The sequence below is a fragment of the Paroedura picta genome, chromosome 15 (assembly GCF_049243985.1).
Source record: "Paroedura picta isolate Pp20150507F chromosome 15, Ppicta_v3.0, whole genome shotgun sequence".
NCBI classification, from domain to species: Eukaryota; Metazoa; Chordata; class Lepidosauria; order Squamata; family Gekkonidae; genus Paroedura; species Paroedura picta.
Window position 1 is genome coordinate 5854160 of NC_135383.1, and position 22580 is coordinate 5876739.

At 45.2% G+C, this 22580-nt stretch overlaps 1 protein-coding gene across 6 annotated transcripts in view; it reads left to right on the forward strand.

The window, feature by feature from the left end:
• The window catches only part of PRDM16 (PR/SET domain 16), a 338369-nt gene that overhangs the window by 204131 nt on the left and 111658 nt on the right, over positions 1–22580 (forward strand). The window lies entirely within an intron of this gene.

Below are 22580 nucleotides of genomic sequence, written 5' to 3' on the forward strand. Positions count from 1 at the left end.
TGAAAGCGCCTTCCCTTTAGATCGGCAAGCAGAAGGTGTCTGTTGCATTCTGACCCAAAGCTGTTAATCTTGTTGTGTATCTGACAAGGACGATCCCTCTTGTTGCGCTATGTTTGGGCTGGTGTGTATTCTGTCTGGTTTAGAGACTTGTCAGACTGAGAAAAGCTTCTCGGATGACGGGAATTTTGGATCTAGTTGGAGCGTTAGTCATTGTCAGAAAGCGCTTGGAGGATTCCGACAGATCTTATACGAAGCTTGACATATTTTCCTGCCACGTTGGTGGACCTTTACAGGAACTTTGAGCTAATTGGCTTTTCAACACTCTGTACTTCTTACCCCCAAAAGGTTTACTCATGAGAGGGCTTTGGCCAAGACTTGAGGGGTTTATGACATTTCCCTTCAAATGGTTACCTTTCCCAGTAGCCAATTTATGAATTTTGTTGCAGTTCTTCCGCTGAATCATTTCAGCCATTTAAAAAAATCTTTCGGTAGGTCTTTTTTGTTACCGAAACCAACTAAACGTGTCCCTTACAACTGTCACATGTCATTACTGGCTCTATGCAGACAATTGCAATGTGCATGTGCCTGGTACCAGGCTGGCTTGATCTCACCTTGGGGCTTGTCTTCTTAGACATGATCGGTGAGGTTTTGAAAAGCGTTGCAGCTGAAAGGGGAAAGCTACTATGGATCATCTTCTTTTTTTAAAGTCTTGCAATGACACTCCCTTGAGCTCTGGAAGTTAAAACAGAACACCCCGTGGACTTCTGCCAAACATTGTGAAATTCTAGAGGCGGCCAGCTCCGGAGGCGGTTGGGGAAAGAGAGACACAGACCTATCTGCACCCACCACAGGCTTTCTGTTCTTCTCTCCCCAGGATGAGACAATCGGTGCGCTTGGAAGCCAAACTTGGGGAGGGAAGGGTTATTCCCGCATGATATGCCGTCTGTTGACCATCCGTGACCTTGCAGGGCTGTTGAACTTTTTACCTTGTTCATCTCCATAAGTCATCCGCCATTTGTCTGGACTGTGTTGGGTCCCTATTATATCCCAGTTGATGCAGTGACAAAACAGTAGCCCTTATTATCATAACCTTGCTCACCACAAAGATCGAAGCACCATGCTATGTGTGCCTCAACACACTCATGATAGTGGGGTTTTTTTTGGGGGGGGGGGTTGCTTTTCATAATCCATTGTTTCAAAAGAGTCCTCCTGTCCCATTGGCAGAGAGCGAAGAAGAACTCCTGGAAAGCAAACACAGCCGTTTAATGGACCTTGATGTTTTACTGGGGCAAAGATGGGGTTGGGAGGGTCCTAACATTCATGGGAAGCGTCTCACAGTTGGATGTGGCTATTCTCCCCTGCTGAAAAAAAAAAGAGCAAGAGAATTCTCTTTGTCCACAGCAAATATAAACTAGGCCAATTATAATATCTGACACAAGCACTAGCCTAAACAGATTGTAAAGAAGCAATACCAGGAGTTTATGAGGTGATAAATTTACCAGTGGGCAGTCAGAGTTTAAAGCTTGGAGCAGTCCAGTAAGGAGTCCAAGACTAAACTTAATGATTTTTCGGGCCAGGATTACCCAAATCCAGGAGTTGATTTCTGTTTCATTTTGTTGGAATTGCATTCAGCAAGTAATTTGGTGAAGTCAGCCTTGAAGGGCTGTTGTTAAGCTGTTTAAGCCGCTGAGCTGTACATGTGTGCTCACCAGTGCCTCGAGTGGTCACAGGTGAGGTTGTAATGGAAAAATCCTGAGCACATGTCCTGGGAATTCCTTTGTCCAAGCTGGGTTTTCTTCTACTTCCTGCTTCTTCAGGAAGAAGAAGATCAGTGTTTGTCCTTTTTCAGAAACAAGCAAGCAAGCAGCTATTAGGCTCTGCTCTCTCTTCATCTGCAGCTGTGTGAGATGTAGTCTGCCTGCAGCCTAGCCCCAAGAGGCTTGCAATGTGTTTTCTTTGTAACTATCTAAACTTGTGTACTCTGCTTCTGTAAGGAGACTGAATCAGATGAACCTGACATATTTTCTGTAAATAACCATGCAGTAAAGATTCTCTCTTTTAAACCACAAAGCACTGTGAGGCTGGATCCGTGCCTCATCCCGAAAAGTAACTAATAACTTCATACTTTTAAAATGCTCCGTTACTCTGCAGCTCTATTTTCCTGGAGGAACATGGGACGAAGACTAGACCAAAGGTCCCAACACATTTATACCCCACTTTCCTCCCCAGTGGGGAACCAAACTAGCATGCAACATTCTCTGCTTCTTGCATATCATCCACACACCTTGTGAGGTAGGTTCAGCTGGGAGGAGGCGTGATTGGCAAAGGCAGCCAGCAAACTTCTATAGCGGAAATTCCCTCTTGAAAGCCCCCTCAATTTCAAGAGCAGTTAGCCAGCACAAATGTGTTTACATGTTGGAGTTGGGCAGAATGCTGTTTGGTAGAAGCCTGTTGAAAGCTTTCATGAGCGAATGTGCTCTAAATCCTGGCATTGGTATGCCGTAACATTTCAACTGTGTATGATCCTATTTAGCAAGAGGCCTGTGCTGGAGGCTGTGATGCACCAAGCACCGATTGCAGATTGTAATAGGTACCCATGGTTTGGATTTGCATGGGGGAGGGGGAGGAGGAAGTTTGCTTTTGTGGATCAGGGTTCCAAACACATTACCCCCATTGTATTCCACACCTGCCTCAATGCACCTCTGCTAACATTTCTAGCAAAGGCTTTGCTCCCTAAGCTTGAATTGAAGCTGTGAACAGTCTCAGCGAACGCAGGCATGCTCTTTAAAACGGCATGCGGTTTTGTTCCCTGCATGCGCATGTTCTCACAGCCCCACTTGGAAACCGTAGCACGGAAGAAGGCAGCGCATTGTTTAAAGATGGTGCCGTCCGTGCTGTCTTTCTGTACACGCCGCCGCGAAGCCAGTGCAGCAGTAACGCACAGTGTATTAGCCTTTAATGAATGATCACCTCTGTTTCAGTTCTAAACTTGGGAAGGGAGCTAGAGGAATTGAATCTCTTTCTTTTCCCCCAAGCACGAGTCTTCTGTGGTTAGAGGGTCAACGCTGCGTGTGTTTAATTTTCTCTCTCTCTCTCTGAAAGTCACTTTGGTTAGATGAAGAAAGGGAAAGAAGAAGGATGCAACCAGGCCCTGTCTAGGATGGCTTGTGTTTGATAATTTTTTCTCTCTTAGGCAGGGTGATGAGAGACCTTAGGGGGGGGGCATCAGACCAACCCCCCACCCTTGAGTCTCTGTTTACTTAGAGGGAATCGCCGAAGGGGCTACTGGAGAGAAAACAGCTGTGGAAGATAATCTATAGAGTTATCTATCTATCACTCTTTGTTGACCCCGTCTCCCGAGAGAGCAAGCCGAGAGACTTGTAATAAAAAGGCATAGCTTGAAGAGGCTTTGGGGACAAATAAAGAGACATGTTAAGGGCCAGCTGAAATGGATAGGCAACATTATTAAAGCTCAATAGCCGTCTTATCAAAATCCAGTAGGATAGACGTTTGGCAAAAGGCTTTAAATTTATTCTGTGACTTTCGGGCAAGTCTGAATTGATCCATTAACGAGAGCGAAGTCTGCCGGGGGGAGCCAAAAGATACCGTCGCCACAAGCCGTGCGGGGGGCTTGATCAGAAAGATGATAACCCTTTTGTGTCTGCATGCGCACAAGATGACTTTGAATTTCCCATCTCGGCTGGTTCACCCTCAGGTTGATTTGGAGTTTAAAAGTATATAGTTTTTTTTATGGCAATGAATCAAATTCAAAATGCAAAGAACATATCCCTGAAATAACCAATGACTATCTTTCCCCATCGTGCGAGCAGACTGTAGGTTTTTCCTAAGAAATGGGGCATGTGTGCACATTGAAAGCTTACACCTTGCATAAAGCTTCATTGGAGTTAAAGGTGCCTTTGGGCTCTCAAACGTCATTCTGCTGTTTTAGACCAACCCAGTGACCTGCTTGAATTGCTTGATAACGTTGGCAGTTGGATTGTCTCGCTGAACCAGGAAAAGTCACTCGCAAGTCGGGTTGCCAACTCTGGCTTGGAAAACTGGAGATTTGTGGGTAGAACCTGGGAAGGGACATCTGTTCTTCATAGACTCTGTGGTAGACCACACAGTCCTCTGAAGCCACCGTTTTCTCCAGGGGGATCTGATCTCTGTGTCCAGGTGATCAGCTAGGATGCTGGAAAACTCCAGCCCCCTGCCTGAAAGCTGGCATCCCAAGTTACAAGTAAATGCAGTAGCTAGAGTTGCCAGCTCCAGGTTGGGAAGTATCTGGAGATTTGGGGGGTGGACCCCCGGGGAATGGGGGTTTGGGCAGGGGAGCAACCTTAGCAGGGTATAATGTCATAAAGCCCATCCTCCAAAGAAGCAATTTTCTCCAGGGGTCATCTGGAGATCTACTGTAAGGGCAGAATATCTCCAGGTGCCACCTGGAAACTGGCAACTTTAGGAATCGCGTAATCATAACTCCATATCGAGCAATGTGTGGCTACAACCTGAGAAAGCACGTACATTTGGGTGGCTGTGTGACAACCTGTGTCCTCTTGTTGTCCGAAAATAAAAGCTTCATGCACTTTGACTATGTCCAAGGAAGTGTGCCTCCACATGAAGGCTCACACCTTGAATAAATCTTTGTTGGTCTTAATGGTGCCACTGGACTCTAATTTTGTCAGACTACTTCAGACCAACACGGCGACCCACTTGAATCTGCCTTACCCTGGCTTTTGTCTCCAAGGTTCCCCAAGTTTTTGTAACTGAAAAGAAAAAAGTTACCAGCAGCCGCAGCCGCAGCAGCAGCACTAATAAATCTCTCCCTGTTTATGTTGCATGCGCCTCCGCGCACACACATACACCCTGCACAGGTCACTGGAGCCATCTGATACTCGGGGCAGGCATTGTTCAAAGAAGATGATTGATTGATAATTATGATAATTTGTGAAATCATTATTTGGATATTATAAACATCGCTTGCCCCATTGGGAGGGAGCGGAGACGTTTCTTGCCGAGGACTGGGCCATCAGAAATGGCCCCCGGTTAGAAGGGAGAGGGAAAGGTCCTCTGGGTCTCGCCCAGTGGGATCGGCCCGGCTGATGAATGATGACCCAGAGGACTGGGAAATCAGACTTCAATAAGCAGCCAGGAAGGTAGTTAGAGGGGAGCAAGAGAACTGTTAACTGTCTTTTGTGGAGCAATTACTACCCGGGTCATGATGCCCCCGGCCTTTGCAGGGTTTATAATAACAGTTCTAAATACACACAGAGAGACAAACAGACACGAAATTGGTCTGAAGTTTTTGTTTTTTGTTTTTCATTTGAGCTTTTGCAAGTTCACAGAAGGTCTACTGTTTGTGAGAAATAACACCCAATGGGTATAAAAGCATACATTCCAGCTTTCCCTCTTCTCTTCCACGGGTCCCTAGCAAATTCCTCTCCATGCTTCTGCCTTTTAGCTATGCCTTGTTGAAATCCTACTCGTGAGAAATGGTAGAGATGTGGTTCCGGTTTTCTTTCCTAGGATATCAAGCTGGTAAGAGGTTAGTGGATGGGCTTCATGTATGATGCATATCTATCTATCTATCTATCTATCTATCTATCTATCTATCTATCTATCTATCTATCTATCTATCTATCTATCTATCTATCTATCTATCTATCTATCTATCTATCATCTATCTATCCATCCAAATTCTAGCCCACCGTTCCTCCAAGGTGCTCCAGCTGGCAAATACAGCTGCCCCCCCCATCTTCACAACAAGCCTGCAAGGTAGGTCATGCTAAGAGAAACTGATGACCTGAAAGAGAACCAGTGTGCTTCATGGCAAATAAAACACTTGGGAGCCCATGCGTGGAATTTCCAGCATTTCTTCTAGCCCTGACATTGAGAAGCTTCACAAGGCCTCGTTCCTCATTGGGTTGCCAATCATCAGGGTGGATTTTGGGATGTTTTACCCTACTGAAGTCCTGCCGGTCCCCAAGCCCAGCTTTCTTCAGGTTCCATCATGAACTCTTAGGGTCACTGGCTCCAGGTTGGGGAGAACCTGGCAGTTTTGTGGAGGAGGGTTACTGTAGAGTCCACCTTCCAAGGTGCTCATTTTCTCCAGTGAACCGATCTTTCTTGCCGGCAGATCAGTTGTAATCCCGGGAGATCTCCAGCTCTCATCTGGAGGTTGGCAACTCTATCAACTCTACAGGAATTTCCTGTTCTCCCCTACCTCAATCTTGACCTGGCAACCCTCCCTAGAAGACCATTCCTGAATGGGGCATTGGGGTGGGAGCCTAAATCCCTTCCTTCACAAATTCCTTCATTTTCTCCCTGCTATAGATGGGGATCATTGGAGATGGGAACACACTGCTTAGGAACCCCCTGTCATGCCTGGGTCTCTGTTTAGCTAAGCACAAGGCCCTCGTCCATTTTTTATTATTTTATCTTTCCTTAAAAAAAATGCAAACTACTTTAAAAATCCATGTACCGAAATGCAGCCTACAGGTGCAATGAGCCCATCTGCTGGGTGCTTAATGGGAAGGCGACTGTAAGCTGCTTTGAGCCTCCTTCGGGTAGGGAAAAGCGGCATATAAGAACCAACTCTTCTTCTTCTTCTTCTTCTTCTTCTTCTTCTTCTTCTTCTTCTTCTTCTTCTTCTTCTTCTTCTTCTTCTTCTTCTTCTTCTTCTTCTTCTTAAAGAGCCGAGCGTCTTTTGCCCACCTCCTTGTGCAAACCTAAGTCGGTTTGCTGAATCTTGGCCTCCTGTTTATACTACGTTCATTATTTCCCCCAGCTTCTGAATTTCCTTGCCTTTTGTTTTAAAAAGAAGAAGAAAAGAACCTATCCGACAAGGACCTGTCACTCCCATCAGGACCAACCTCACCAATCCCCGGATAAAAATCACATCGGTGCGAATAGCAGTATCTCGCCTTGATATCTCAAATCCAGTTTCCACATTGGTCTCTGCCGCAAAGTTTCTCTACCCTTAAGCACTTCAATTTGCCTGTTTTATGGGATCTGCCTTTATGAAATGAAAGTATGTTTAGCTGCCACAAACAGAGCCAGCTTTGAGTTGATTTTTATAATCTTTTCTTGAATAGCCTCACTCCGTTCCAATAAGCCGTTCCACAAAAGACGGGACAGTTGTCTGAGAGAGTCTCCCTGGGCTCCCCCCGCCCTCTTCATTTCTCTCTCCCCCTCTCTCTTTTCATTGTTAGGCCTCCGCTAATAAAAGAACGAGGAGTCCATTAATTCAGTGAATGAACATATAGTAAAGTCAGTTCCCTCTTCAGAACAATAATGTGGAGGTCAGCTTAGGTTGCCATGGAAACTAAGTACCTCTGAGAAGTTTGCATCCTTGATTTCGCCCGGGATGAAGCATGTTAACACCAAGGCCCGGGCCCGAAGCAGCCGCTAAAGCAAAAGCTGTCGGGTATTGTACCTCTGCGTGCAAGAGGATCTGGCCGGGAAAGGGTTAAGAGAATCCCTCTCATTCGAGGACACGCCGGTTGGCCCCACCCTCTCACTTCTGTGTCATATTATATGGGACCTCTCTTCTCTGGGTTCTGATAAACCTTGCTTTGTGATCCAGCCTACCTCTATGGGAGTCTACCCAACAAAAACAGAAGCACATTTTACACAACTTATTCATGTCGGTACCTTGAACTTATCCCAAAGGGGTTGGCCTTGAAAGGGTGGCTCAGGGTGCTTAAGTTGCTCTGGCTCCAAACCCAGACTCATATTATATGGGACCTCCAAACCCAGACTCATATTATATGGGACCTCAGGGATATCAGGGTTCACCAACAGAAGTTCATGATGAGTCTACCATCACAAACCTCAGTGAACTTTTAAAGAAGTTTGTGGCAGTTTGTGGATGGAGCAGAAAGCAGAAAGCGGGGGGTTAAAGGGACTCTGAGTGTTTTAAACTCCTGTTCTCTGTTTCCTGTGAAAGCTGCAAAAAAACATCTAAGTGTGACAGTCAGTAGTGTACCTAGCTGATCTTGTGTCCAGGGCAGCTGGGCGGGGCTTGGTGACATGGGGCGGAGCTTGACACTGTGGGGGTGGAGGTGAACCCCATAGCTGAGAAATTCCCTCTCCAGCCACCCATGCACTGCACCTGGCCCATCACAAGAAGCCTTCCCTCTGGGTGGCGACAAAAGGACCAGCCACCTCGAACTGCAAGTCCCACCGTCAATCTGGAGGGGAAACCATCACCCTGTCCCAAGTGCCTTTTTTATTCTGTGCTTTTGTGAATATTTGTATTGGGTCATAGGTGATGGTGGTCATTTTGGAAGTCCATGCTCTGTTTCCAGTTAGACTGGTGCCTGGCAGCGGTTGCTTCTCCTTGCCCTCCTAATTCACTGATAGAATGCAGGTAGACAGGTATTCACAGATTTTGGGAGAAGCTGCAGGACAAAGAAACCAACGTATGTCAAGGGGCCTCTAACAGAGGGCCGGGGTATCAGCTGTTTCCCAGCAATTCTGTCCATCGACACCAGCCCTAGAGCTCCTTCTGGTCAAAGGGATGATGAACTTGCTCCAGTTCTGTGAATCATCCCAATGCTTTTCTTTGCATTGCCTTGAAGTAAATATATGAATCAGGCAGCAAAAGTGCATCTGCTTCAAATTATGAATGGTCTGAAGAATGGGGACAAGTAGGTTGATGGCTCCTAATTGTTGAGCATCTATGGTCACCTTTGCTACTCAGCGTTCATGAACTTTGCTTGACCAGCCTTAGGGCAGCCACGCGGAAGGACACATCCCGGTGCCTACTAATTAATAATCAATAGCCTCTCAGTGTATGCAACTATCAATCAGGCTGAAATAAGGAGATGAACACTTGTGAATAACGAATATGTTTGCTTGACTTTACATCCAAGGAGCCCTCCTGAATCAAGCCCCTGACGTTTGTGGTTCGATTTCTTTGTAACCACTTTCAATATTGCTAATATTATAATGACGCCGGTGATTAATGGCCATTTGGTCTAGCTTTTGCCTCAGAGTGAAAGCAAACAAATTCATGAGCGCTCCCATCATTATGAAGGTAGCCCTTTTTTTTGTTAAAAACATACACCTTTGATCTTGCCGCACCTCTCACACACCTCCTTGGACACTCTTATTGAGTTTCCATTCAATTATCAAAACCGGTAGAAGGACTCAGCCTAATGAAGGTAATTAATTCTCTTCACCCTCTTTTTTTTTTTGTTATCGTTGCTGCCAATTGTGTGTTTTCAATTTTGTGTGAACTGCTAAGGGGACAATGGGTAGATGTTAAACTACTCATTGCTCTCCTCCTCCCAATTGCTCTCCTCCTCCCAATATACAGTCAAATGTGTTGAAATAAAAAAGCAGAATGAATCCCAAAATAGAAGGGGTAGTCAAACTGCGTCATTCGCTGGCAGGGGCTCCTGGGAATTGTAGTCCATGGACATCTGGAGGGCCGCAGTTTGACTACCCCTGCAAAATGGATCCACGGTTCAGGAAAAAATTTGTGACGAATTTTTGTTTGTCGGCCAGTTCGTGCCTGTCCCTAATCCAGAGATTGTTTTTGCCAGTTGCCCCAGGTTTGTTTGTTTTTTTCTTTTCCGTTTGCTGGCGACTTTTCAGGAGTTTTGGCTTTTCGTTGACTGTCTAAAGGAAGTGGGTTTGGAGACCTAGATTACAGGCTGTGTACACTAGGAGCCACTGAGGGGGTCCTAGAGTCCAAAGGATTGAATGCACTGAAGGTTGTTCCTTGTTTGGCTGTGTTCAAATGCTAATCCACCTTTAGGTAACAAATTTGGCAGGCTGTATGCCGTATAAACAGAAGGATCGTTGGGCAAATGGGAAGATGTGGATGGAAAGAAAACACAGCTGTTGAGGTGGTATGCAGAGAAGCTAAGCGAGAGGCCAAGGAAGGGAGGCTGTTCAAAGGGTCAAAGGAGTGCTCTACACCTGTCTCCACCATGAAACCGCTGTCTTTTGTAAGATCTCTTGGTTGCAATCTTTGTACAAGCATCATCCTCTCTTTTTCTGACTTTACTCCCATGCTGCGTGTGTGGGACGATTTTTCAACCAAGCAAGAAGTTGGCTTCTGATAGGGGGCTAGAGCAGGGGTAGTCACACTGTGGCCCTCCAGAGGTCCATGGACTACAATTCGGCAGGCAGGGGCTCCTGGGAATTGTAGTCCATGGACATCTGGAGGGCCGCAGTTTGACTACCCCTGGGCTAGAGGGACGGTTAAACATGGAGCACTTATAGAGACCGCACCTCCAGGGATTTCTTCCCACTAATGTAATGTCCTCCCTAGTGAAGGCACCAGCATGGGCTGTGCATGTCATTTGGCTTCCCCGTTCCCTTCGACCCAAAAAGGCATGCTCCAGTTCTCCAGCTCAGTTGACTGAGAGAGACCCATCATTCTTCCAAATTACGGTGGAGAACGAGACCGATCATTTGCAAAAGCCGAGCAAGAAAATGAGCTGCGAAATGGCTGGCAATTATCCGGACGTATCTCTCTTATCCCACCTTCAGGATGATTACTGGTGAAATGATATTCTGGATGAACGGGACCGTGCGCCCCCCTCCCCCTTACATTTAAGAATGCCAGAATGCCCCAGAGAGCGGCAGGAGTCTGCTGCCAGCCGGCCCCTGTCAAAGCTGAAGGCAGCGCAGTCTGGGGCTCGAAATCAACTTCAGGAAGGTCATGTGAAAGAAAATCCTCCGTCATCAGGAAGCCTTCGGCCTCCTGGCCTTTCCGACATTCCCTGACAAACCTTAAATCACCAGTCCCAGCAGCAGACAAAACACCACCAATTTTGGAATGATCATCCCCGGGGATTTCAAAACAGTATCGTTAACGTGGGCAACGTGAAGAGAAGCAAGCTTTTAAAAAAGAGAGAGAGAGAGAGAAAGAGGAAATTTTAAAGGTAGATTTGTGGTTATCTCTCTGGGTCGGACTGCGAGCAAAAGGTTGGGGAAGAATTTGTTTCGGTAGCATCCCTCCTCGCGCAGGATAACAAGAAGCCCGAGCTTTGTGTCCAATGACACAAAACCACCTTTGAGTTTCATCCCACCCTTTCTCCAAGAACCTAGGACAGCCTACAAGCTTCTCCTCTCTTACCCTCCCAACAACCCAGCTCATCCAGTGATAGAATTGATAGAATTGAGATCTCTAACACCGAGATCATGGTTAGATCTATTGTATTGGTGCCACCCTCTTCTGAACATTATTCTCTCCACCAGGCTGAACTAAGATCAGAATTGTGACCACCGCCGCTATATGTTATGTTATATGTAACTTTTAATTGGGGTTTTTATGGGGATTTTATTGTGTTTTAACTATTTATGTTGTAAACCGCCCTGAGACCTATTGGGAGAAGGGCGGTCTAGAAATTAAATAATAATAATAATAAAAAAAAAAGAATTCCCAAGACACCCATGGCTAGCAGCAATGGCTAAGGGGAGTACACTTGCCAACTCCAGGTCAGGGAAGTCCTGGAGATTTGAGGATGGTGCCTGGATAGGACAGCGACTTCAGTGGGGTACTATTCATTCATTCATTCATTCATTCATTCATTCATTCATTCATTCATTCTGTGATTTATATCCCACCACTCCCATACAATGCCTTGTGGCGGGTCACAAGGTCCTCATTAAAAATCCCATTAAATTCCACATAGAGGCTGGCATCCCTCCCTGGGGATCGTCAGTGCAAACAGAGGCTAAAAAAAAAACCCCACCCCCACCATCCTAGACTTTCCAGTCAGCAGTCCCTCACGCCTGCCTATGCACAAGGACTGATGCTCTTTTAAGATCCCCCCTCCCCCTGAGCTCCCATTGGTAAAACTAGGGAGGGTGGGTGTGGCAGCATCACCGGCATAGTTGCATCCCTTCTGGGAAGGCCTGGGAGGGACGGCAGGAGGCACGAGGAATTGCCAGAAACTTGATGGCAAAAGTTTGTCAAGCTATTGGGATTTGATTCCGGCACCCAAAATGGATACTAGAGGCCATATCTCTGAGGTGGTGGTGCCTTTCTTAATCACAGGGGCAGTGCAGGCTGAGAAACAAAACCTCCCCCCACCCTTCCGTGATTGGGAACAGGGTTCACGTCTGCCCTCAGGCTTTCGAGAGGGTGGGGAGGTCACCTGCTGGTGACCTGGGTGACTTCTCTGAAAATTGGCTAATTAGAAAGGTTTGCCCACATTGAAAATTTATCATGTTTTAGTCTGTCAAACAGAGTTGTTGTCTTTCCCCTCCCTCCCCGCTCCCCCCAACATAACCCTGCTTCTTCTCTTCTTTCCTTGGGGCATTTTTGAATCAAGGATTATTCCGAATATCTCCCCACCATTTTGACCTCAAAAACCCCCCGTTTGTTTTTACATTTCACTTCTCTCCTGTGCAATATAATTTGGATTCTGCCTTTCCGCACAGTTTTTCTGGTTTTGCTCGCTGCACCGACCCCTGAAATGTGCACATTTCCCACGATTACTCGTGCCTCGGCGAATTCCAGCATCGATTAGATGAATGCTGCGTAAAAATACATACTGCCAGCACTACCCAGTGCAAACGGTGTAAACCAACAGGGGGAAGCAATCCAACAACGGACAAAAATGATACCTGAAGTAAAATAAGGAATATGCATGCCACTTTATTTTCAGTTATTGTAAGTTGTGTATGTGGACAACGCACTTTACCAAAAAGTAATGCTCATTTAAAAGCACTTTGAAATTAGGCCATTTAGCACACAGTTCTTTTCTTGGCTGGGGGAATGCTTGGAAGCGGCCAGTTTTACTGTATACTTGAGTTCTCCAAGCCCAATGGTTGCATCAGCATCATCGCTTATCAACACAAGAGCATAACGTTGAGTAAATTGAACCGTGCAGCCCTACGAGGGGGTGAGCGAGGCGGATTAGATGTCTTAAGCCAAAGTTTGGCATCAAGAGAAAGGAGTTGGCTGGAATGAGCAAAGACTTTTGTTTTGTCTTTAAATCTTCATTCATATTTCTCTCTCTCTGTTTTGTCTCTAACCTGGAGATTCCCTAGAATTAGAGCTGATCTCAAGACCACAGAGATCATTCCCTGAGATAATAGATGCTTTGGGGAGTAGACTCAAGGGCATCACAGCCCGTTGAGGTCTCTGTCCTCCCCAAGCACCACCTCCAAATCTCCAGGAGTTTCTCCAACCAGGATTTTCCATTGGGGTTGCCAACCTCCACATGGCGGCTGGAGACCTTCTAGGCTCCCAACCAGGCAACAGAGATCAGTTCACTTTGTGAAATTGGTCCCTTTAAGAAGGTGAACGCTGTGGCATTAAGACCCTTTGGAAGCACTCCCCAAATCCCTCCCTCCTCAGGCTCCAACCCCCCCCCCAAATCTCCAAGTTTTTCCTAACCCAATCCTGCTCCCCCATGCAGTCAGTGGGATGAAGGGTAGGCAAGATTATCAGAATATCGAATTATCGGAATATTCCCCCACTATCCTGGGGGAATCTGCATTTTGGGATAGTACTTGAGAGGCCTCAAATGCCACAGTAATAGTAAGGACCATGGCTCAGTGGTAGAGTGCACGCTTTCTTGCAGGAAATCCAAGAGTCAATCCCTGGCACCTAATCTTCCGGCCATAAAAACAGACAACCCTGAGCTAACCAGAGCAATAACGCCGGTTCCTCTTGCGATCTGTATGTATACACGCAGTTAAAACACCCACATCCAATTTCAGAGGTAATTCCAAAGTAATCCAAGAGGAACAGGGTTAACCTGACAGCAGATCAAAGTAGGGTAACTCAGGTGAGAACACACGGGTGACCCAGACTTGATGGGTGACTTGAGGGTGAATGGGAAAGGACAGGGCAGAGTCTCCACTAGTTGGAATCTGAGGACCTAGGAGCCAGGCAGTTTCTGTTTGTACAGCCCTTAAAGAGCCTAAGGGTTTCAGAAAACAGAAATCTGAATCTTTATTTAGTCTTTTTTTGTTGCTTATTTATTTCTTATCCAGTTAACAAGATATTATTTTTCTCCACCTAGAGCAGAATGTTGATGAATTAGGTCAAAAGAGCAAGATGTATTATTCAACGTTGGAATTCTGCCTGGGCTATTCCTGAGCCACGGCCAAGTCCGCAAGCTTTTGCTTGGTGAATGTTGGTGTTTCTTCGCATTTTTTTTTAAAGATGACATCAAAAGAAGCAATCGAGAGGAAGTCAATACTTAAGTGCAATCCTAGGCAGAGCTGCATCCTTCTAAACCCAGGGCCTTCAATAAACTCACAGGGATGTTACTCTGTATAGGATTGCACTGTCAACCCAATTTTCTCTGTTTGCGCATGCTTGTTGCATGCCACAGGTCACTGGTGAGCCTCTACAGAGCATGGGCAGTACTTAAATTATGAGATGACAGGCATATAGAAACCCCCCTCTGTTATCTAAGGATACTTATGAAAGTTTCCTCAATGGCATTTTACCCCCAAATGTGGACATCCTCAGTGGGGTGTCCTGCCATAGACTCCACCCTCCGAAGCAGCCATTTTCTCCAGGGAATATGATCTCTGTCATCCGGAGATCGGTTGTAATTCTAGGAGATCTCCAGGCTCCATCTGCAGATCAACTCTAGACTCTGGGCCTAGCAAAACAGGGGAAATGCTTGTACACCGAGCTGCCTTTTCTTAGAGGCATGCATGTACAAAAGGCATGATAAGTGGAACTGAGTAGCCGGGAGTGTCAGCCACTATCAGGCCAACGTATCACGCTAGTTCCTCAAACTTCCCCCCCCCCTTTTCCAATTGCACAGGGCTTTTCACAAATGCTTGTGTTTACCAGACCAGGTAAGAAGGGACTCTTAATGCTGTGCAAATATGACTTGCCAAAGGACTTTGCTTTCTCACCTATTCTTGGGCTTTTCAAATCAGTGTTATTAATTGGCCGGCTTATCGGCAAAGTGCCGTCTGGCAGTTAAAAGATGTTTCCACCCATTGTGTCGTTACATAGAAACTGAGAAATGTCAGGTGCAAGGACAAATAGCTTCAGTCCTTTGGGCAAGGAAGGATATTCCACCACTACCCCCGCCCTGGGGGTATTTGATCAGGGATTTTTTTTTTCCAGAAAGTCTTAATCAGTTCCCCCAGTAAAGCTGCTATCTTCCATTTGTTGGTTATCCGATCCCAATACCGGTTTTTCTCCCAACGTGAAAAATGAAAAAGCCGAGTATTGAAAGCAAAGTCAACTGGAGGCCTTGAACCAAGGAAATACATATCGCCCGGATTTAGCAACTTTCAAGTGGAGGGCATCCTCTAACAATGGGCCTGTTAATTTAAGAATTAAGAATTAAGACCTGCTGGATCAGACCAAGGCTACATCTGCTGCAGCATCCTGTCTCCTTCAGCAGGCGTAGTCAACCTGTGGTCCTCCAGATGTCCATGGACTACAATTCCCATGAGCCCCTGCCAGCAAATGCTGGCAGGGGCTCATGGGAATTGTAGTCCATGGACATCTGGAGGACCACAGGTTGACTACCCCTGTCCTTCAGAGTCCAACCGATTGCTCCAGAGAGCCAAAAACAGGGCATAAAGGCCAAGACCTTCTCCTGGTTGCAATATTCAGAAGTCTACATTTTTAGTAAAGAATTCTTTAGTGGCTCATAGTCATTGACTGACTTGTCTTCTGTGAATCTGGCTAATCTCCCCTTAAATTGCCTATGTTTGTGACTATCGCTGCATACTCTGCAGGCAAATTCCACACTTGAATCATCTGTTATCATCCTGGATGGCTTCAAGGCCTGATTCTTCCTGTTGCCTCTTCCCCAGCAGCCACCAAGAGGGCCTGGAGACCAGGGCCTTCTCCTGTTGTATGTCCTTAGCACAGCACAGAGATATACTACCTCTAAATACAGAAATTTTCTCCTTAGCCCTCATAGTAAACAGCTGTTCATATACAGCTGTCCACAACAAGCTCATCTAATCCTCAATCGCATCACAGCTGCTTTGGGGGATCAACCAAAGAGCTCATCTCTAGCATGTTTTTTTTTTCAGATCCCGTAGCACCTCTGGAAAGTTACAAATGAGCATGTGGGAGAAAGTCGTTCTTATTCTTGCCAACTCTGGGGTAGATAATGCCATCACATCCACCCTAAAACAGTCATTTTGTCCAAGGGCCATGAAGGGATCAGTTGTAATTCCAGGACAGCTCCAGGCCCCACCTGCAGGTTGGCAAGCTGGCACCAGCCAGCAATTCTTCTGTCCACCCTGCCCCAACTTTACTTGAGAATTTCTTCCCAAGTACATGTTGGCCTGCATTCTGGTATTGAATTTCAGATGGTTATAGCCTTTCTGGAAGTCCATGTTTTGTTTACATCTAGAAAGCCAAGCCTAATATGCAAATCATAAAATGAAAAAGCCCAAGTTAAACAAGGGCTTTGGCAACTGGTAAGCCCTTAGAATCACCAAGTCAACAAGGAATACCGTGGAGGAAAATAACTAGCAGCTTTTCCCAAAGTACTCTGCCTAATAACGTCCCCTACCTTGGGGAACACTTAAGCAGGGGCGGGAGGAGGGAGAGATGGCCTTCATATTTCAAGTTGATAATGAGAAGTTAATAAACTTGGGATTTTGTGCAATGCAGGACCTCTTGACATCTTAATCTTTATTAAGGAGTCTTTAACTGCTTAGGAGTTGCTGGTGCGCAATGGCACGGCCAGAATCGACAGCCGCATGGATGAGCTGGTCAAATGAACTGTTAAATACTCATCCATAATCCATCAGCAGAAACAATACGTGTGGGGAAACATCTATTTTCCCCTGCATCAATCATGCTTCCCAAAGTGTTTTCTAATTAATTTATATTACTTTTATATTAGACAGCTCCCGAGATTCTGACCTGAATGAGGCCTTTATTAAAAAGGGGGGAAGCCACCCAAAGAATCCCTTTTGTCTACACGTCATATATTGCCCTGAAAAATATTAGATTCAGCTTTCCTTAACTATTGAAATCATACTTGGCTCTCTCCTTGCTTTCCCCCACAATTCTCTTCCATTTGATTTGTCTTTTTAGTAGTCTTGATTTCTCTTTGTTCCGGTAAGCTTGAAATATGTTGTCGATGAAGTCAACAAAAGAGTTCCAGGGGGCTGGAATTTGGAGTGGGAAAACACCGCACTCTTTGTGTTAGGGATGAGCAAATACATTTGATGTTTTCATCCATTTTTAATAGTTGTTCATATTTTTGTCAGTGGTTTCAATGTTTTGCTTTTCTCTGCTTGATTTGTAGATTTGGTTACATGGGGTGAGCAATCTGGATAGGCTTTATGCACATTTATACATACGGGGTTCAATCTCAAGGTGTATCTCCATGGACAAAAGAGGGAGGAGTCAATGTCCCCACCACCATACACCAGGCTGGGTTGCAAGCCGCAGGTGGGACTATCATGTAGTCCATGATACTTATCTCCTGCTATGACAACAGATCTTCTGTCAACAAAGTTCCCCTGGAGAAAAGGGCCGTTATGGAATTATACCCCATTGAAGACCTCTCTCATGCCCTTCCAAGACTCTACCACCACATCTCTGAGTATTTTCTAGCCCAGAGCTGACAGCCCTAAGCAGAACTCTGGCACTCCCCTTATGCTGTTCTTGGGATTCCTTGTCCCCTAGGTCCGACATTTCGGGGATAATGGTGCTTTGGGCTAAAGCAGAAATGGGGAGGTGAGGAAGTTATGTTCAAAATCCCCCCCCTCTCTGTAGAAATTACCAAAGAAATTCAAGCTGTAATAGTTTCCAATTTATTGACTCAGAAACAACATAGAAAGCTATATATAATATGGGGAAAGTTGCCCAGGAATAAGAAATAATGGGTTGGAAAAGATGTCATTATGAATTTGAATTTGTACAAAGGGAAAGAGAACTGGAAACCATGGGAAACAGTGGAGCTAGGAAAAGTAGAATCATCTCTAAATTTTTTTCATCAAATCAAATTCAGCAAATAACAAATCACAATACCATCTATCTGGCTTTGCTTGTCCTTATCACCCGACATATAAATTGGGGAAACTTTCTCAGATTCCGTGGGGCTCTCATCCGCTTAGTGATGTCCAAAGCTGTACCTGGCTGCTTCGATTCCCTCACACAAATATATTATTTCCCGCGCTATCCCACCTTGAAATACAAGGTAAGGTGGGATATAAATGTTTTAATAAAATTCAATAAAGAAAGAAACCAAAATGTATCCGTAGCAGTCCTGTGTCTCCTGAAAACGCCGTTTCCATTGATCTTTGGGCTGTAAGACTTAGCAAGGGCAAATGGCCCTAGCCGCATGACCAACCCATTCTTGTGTTTGTGTGCGTACGTGTGCGTGTGCATTTTAAACGTTCCTTGCTAATCCAATGAGGATACGGGGAGGAGGGTGGGGGACGGACAGATTCTTTGTCAGTATCCAAGCAATTAAGATAATTAAAAAAGAAAGCTTATTGGGTAAACATGCTCCTAGATTGTGACCTCTTAATTAATGGACTACAGGGAGAAATTACAGCAGTGGCAGGATAATTAACACATGCATTTAAAAGGAACTGTAAAACAAGGGGTATTACAGGATAGTAAGACAGAACTGAATCACTAAAGGGCCTGGAAGGTGAAACGAATTGAGCCGAACAGAAGGCTAAGATTCGCTTCTCTGGTTCTCCAAAACGCTCAAGAAAAACGATTATCTTTCCTCTGTTGGCTTGGGAAGACAGAACTACCCTCCAAGGCATTTTTTGGGGGGGAAGGGAGGGCATAGAGGTATGTTTTTCTTTTTCTTCCTGATTTCTCTTTTTGATGTGAAACACCAGCAGCTTTGTCAGCCTATGTTTAAAAAATAAATTAGATGATTGTTTTATTGGGAGAACAAAATCTGAACCTATTTCTTTCCATTTATGGAACTGATGGCCGCTTTTCCCTCCCCGATCTCTATTGGAGTGCTCATTTCTGGTCGCGGATCTGAAAAAGATCCCTCCGCAGAGTTACTCCCTTCTAAATCCATTGACACCCATTGACTCTCTTTAGGATTGCACTTTTAGCGGGTTGGAAAGGCAGAAGGAGAGCCGCACTTGAGGAAATGAACCCTGACTCACGGAAACTTATTCTGGAATACCTCTTGTTTGTTTTGAAGGTGTTGCGGAATTCCTGTTTTATTTGGGCTGCGAAGGACCGAATTCGTAATGTTAAAATATTCGGGCTCAGGCTACATCGACAACACTTGAAAAGTTTTTCAAGCATGTCCACCAACGCTCTATTTGAACATGCATTGAGTTTCAATATAGATCTCAGATGCTTTTGTGGTGATGCCAAATGTTGCAATCGCTGTAAGTTACTTCTCTGAAACGTTAAGGAAGTGTTTTGTGGTTGATGTGTGTCCTTTTCCAGTATCTTCCAAAGCGGTTTATATCAATCAGTAGAGAGGAAGGCTCTGCCCACAGATTACAGCCTTAGAAAGACAAAACATACAAGGGAAAGGATTAGAATGGATATCATAGCAAAGCTAGGCGGTCCGGAGGTCCCAGCCAGGTTCCATCCTCATCTCCAGGTTGCAGGAGCTGTGAAAGCCCTTGGTCTGAGACCTCTACCGATGGCAGCTGCCGGTCAGTTGACAATACTGGCCTCATAGAATCATAGAATCATAGAGTTGGAAGGGGCCATTCAGGCCATCTAGTCCAACCCCCTGCTCTACGCAGGATTAGCCCTAAGCATAGGGTTGATCTCCCTCCTAATTTACCTCATATGTAAGAAAGAGGTGGTTGGCGTTTCCAGTGGCTTCTGGGGTCCATTTCTCAATTCTCACAGAGCCGTTCTACAATAGCCATCTCTCTTGGTTTTCTTCCGGGAGCTCTGCATTTTGAAGACATACGCTGGTTGTAGGAGGTTGTATGTGAAGAGGGGAGAAAGAGATGGGAAATACACACAGCTCCATGAATCTTTCATCAGTGACTCAGGTCTCAGAATTTTTTTTTAACTAATTGAGTACATTAAATAATATGTCCCCTAAAAGACTGCCTAATGCAAGACACTTTTTCAAAGCTTCTCTAATTAAAAAAAAAATCTATTTGGGATTTCAACCATAATGGCTATCCTTACTTGCCAAAACATGACTTCTTAGCAGGTGACTTTCATCAAATACATCTGAAATAGTACCTAAATGAATTAGCAATAAAACGGACTTAGGCCGACCAGTGGGAGCCTCCATTAATCTGGGTTTAATCACTAAAGAGATGCCATTCACTTTTCTTAAGAAGTCACATTTTTCTCCCCTTGCTGGCGAACAGATTTCATAAAGTAACATATTTCTAATGAAATGGCTCTGCTTGAATTAAAAACCCCAAAGGTTTATGCAGATTTCAGTTTTGATTACTCCTGGCATGGGCTCTTAGCTGACTCCGGAAGGTAGGTTCGGAGTGAAAGGGTCCCAGCATGGAGTTCATAATATTCTTTGAAATAAAATACTGCACTTGTACTTAGTGGCTTTAATCAGCTCTGACTTTTGATAACCCAACAATAGCTAATTAGAATAACACCTGCCTTCTAAGTCATGTCATGTAGGTTACTGCCAACAAGAAACCTTGTATCTTAGCTGCATGATTATTATAGAGTCGAAAATCTATCTGCGGAAAACACTAGAACTGGCACTCTGGAAGACTGCTAGCCATTAAGTGAGTCTTATTTTTCTGATACATTGGGAGCCCCCCCCCCCACCCAGTCCTTCTCTGGTGCATCAAGAAGGAAAATGTTTGCAATTGAAACAGGACTGCATTCCCCCCCCCTTCCCTATCATACATTGTTGTTACTTATACATCCGATGGCCTAACCCTGTCTAGGACCAATTAACAGTTTATTAATAAATTTTCTAAACTTCTCCTCACTAAATTTTTCTATCTTTTTTGGTACATACTACGGCCATCGAGCTGATTTTTCTTCACGGATTCCGGATAACATCACAGTTATTTAAAGAACGTTCTCTGGAAGGCAGAGTTTTTGTTTTCAACCAAGTACTGATTGTTATTTATTATTGCAACCTCCATAAGGGGGGGGGGCTACTAGAAAACTGGGGAGTACATTCCTAAATGTAACAAGTTGAAATAACAATAATACAAGAAATAAAAAGTAGACCCCCTGCTCTTTTGAAAACAAAACTCCTTCTGTCCCCTGCCTTCTTTTTGATTGAAATGTATCCTAGGATGAGTTCAGCCGTTAAGGCGGCCAATAAATTATTGTCTCATTGAAGACTGTCTTTTACTCATTAATTGTGTTCACAAACAAGTTCCCCCCCCTCTCTCTCACAAAGCCACTCAAGCAAACAAAAAAACCCATCAGTCGTTAGCTGCGGGCACAATAAGACCCCTCTAACAAGTGCAGGAGAGTTAACAACCGAGATACATCCAGTGATAAAGTGATGGATGCGTCCTCCTCCAGGACATAAAGAAGATAACGGACAACATTTGAGAGTAGGGGGGGGCAGGTGTCTCTGTCATTAAACAGGAGATTACGTCCCCAACCAAGTCCAAACGGGGAATCCTCCAGCCATTGACATGTCTCCCTTCCCTGTGATTCCACAATCCCATGAAACGGATCCTGCCATTAACAATGCAACAGGGGGAAAAAATGTATACAACTCAGAGTTTGCTTGGCGTCGTGGCACTGCGGTGTCTGCACTTTCCGCACCCTTGAGAGTTGGAATTTGGTCCCATTATTCTTGCTCACCTGCAGGCTGACAATTTAGATCTTTTAACTTTTGAATACCTGTATGTGCGTACTTAGATGTACTTAGTCAATACGTCGAGTGAAGAGCATCACAGCAGAGCTCCTCTTAAATACCTTGTAGTTTCATAACAAGAAATGCTACTTCTTATTAATCGCTATGAAATATGGTCTCCAGCAGGGCCCAGGTTACAACTGGACAAACGTGCGGGAAACTGTAGAGATCCCCGTGTTGGCCTGTGGGTAGAGAGTTGGGTTGGGACTTCAAAGGCTGAGTTTTGAATCCCATCATGGATTTTAAACAAGGTGGGCCCATTTGTACATTATGTGACACTGAACTAGCAGTCACAGAGGCTGATCCTGTGAAGGCTCAAGGGGGTGGCAGGTTTCAGTGGATGAGCGATAGGGATATGAGTGTCGTGCATAGTGCAGGGGGTTGGACTAGATGACCCAGGAGGTCCCTTCCAACTCTGTGATTCTAAGAGGGTAACATGGGAAGGAAACAATCCTGGGTGCAGAATACCCATCTGGTTTACAGTCATATTAATCAAAGCATTTATGGGTGGCAATTCCCAGCCATGCAACTTGTTGTTGTTAGGTGCGAAGTCGTGTCCGACCCATTGTGACCCCATGGACAATGATCCTCCAGGCCTTCCTGTCCTCGACCATTCCCTGGAGTACATTTAAGTTTGCACCGACTGCTTCAGTGACTCTATCCAGCCACCTCATTCTCTGTCGTCCCCTTCTTCTTTTGCCCTCCATCGCTCCCAGCATTAGGCTCTTCTCCAGGGAGTCCTTCCTTCTCATGAGGTGGCCAAAGTATTTGAGCTTCATCTTCAGGATCTGGCCTTCTAAGGAGCAGTCCGGGCTGATCTCCCCTAGGACTGACCGGTTTGTTCAG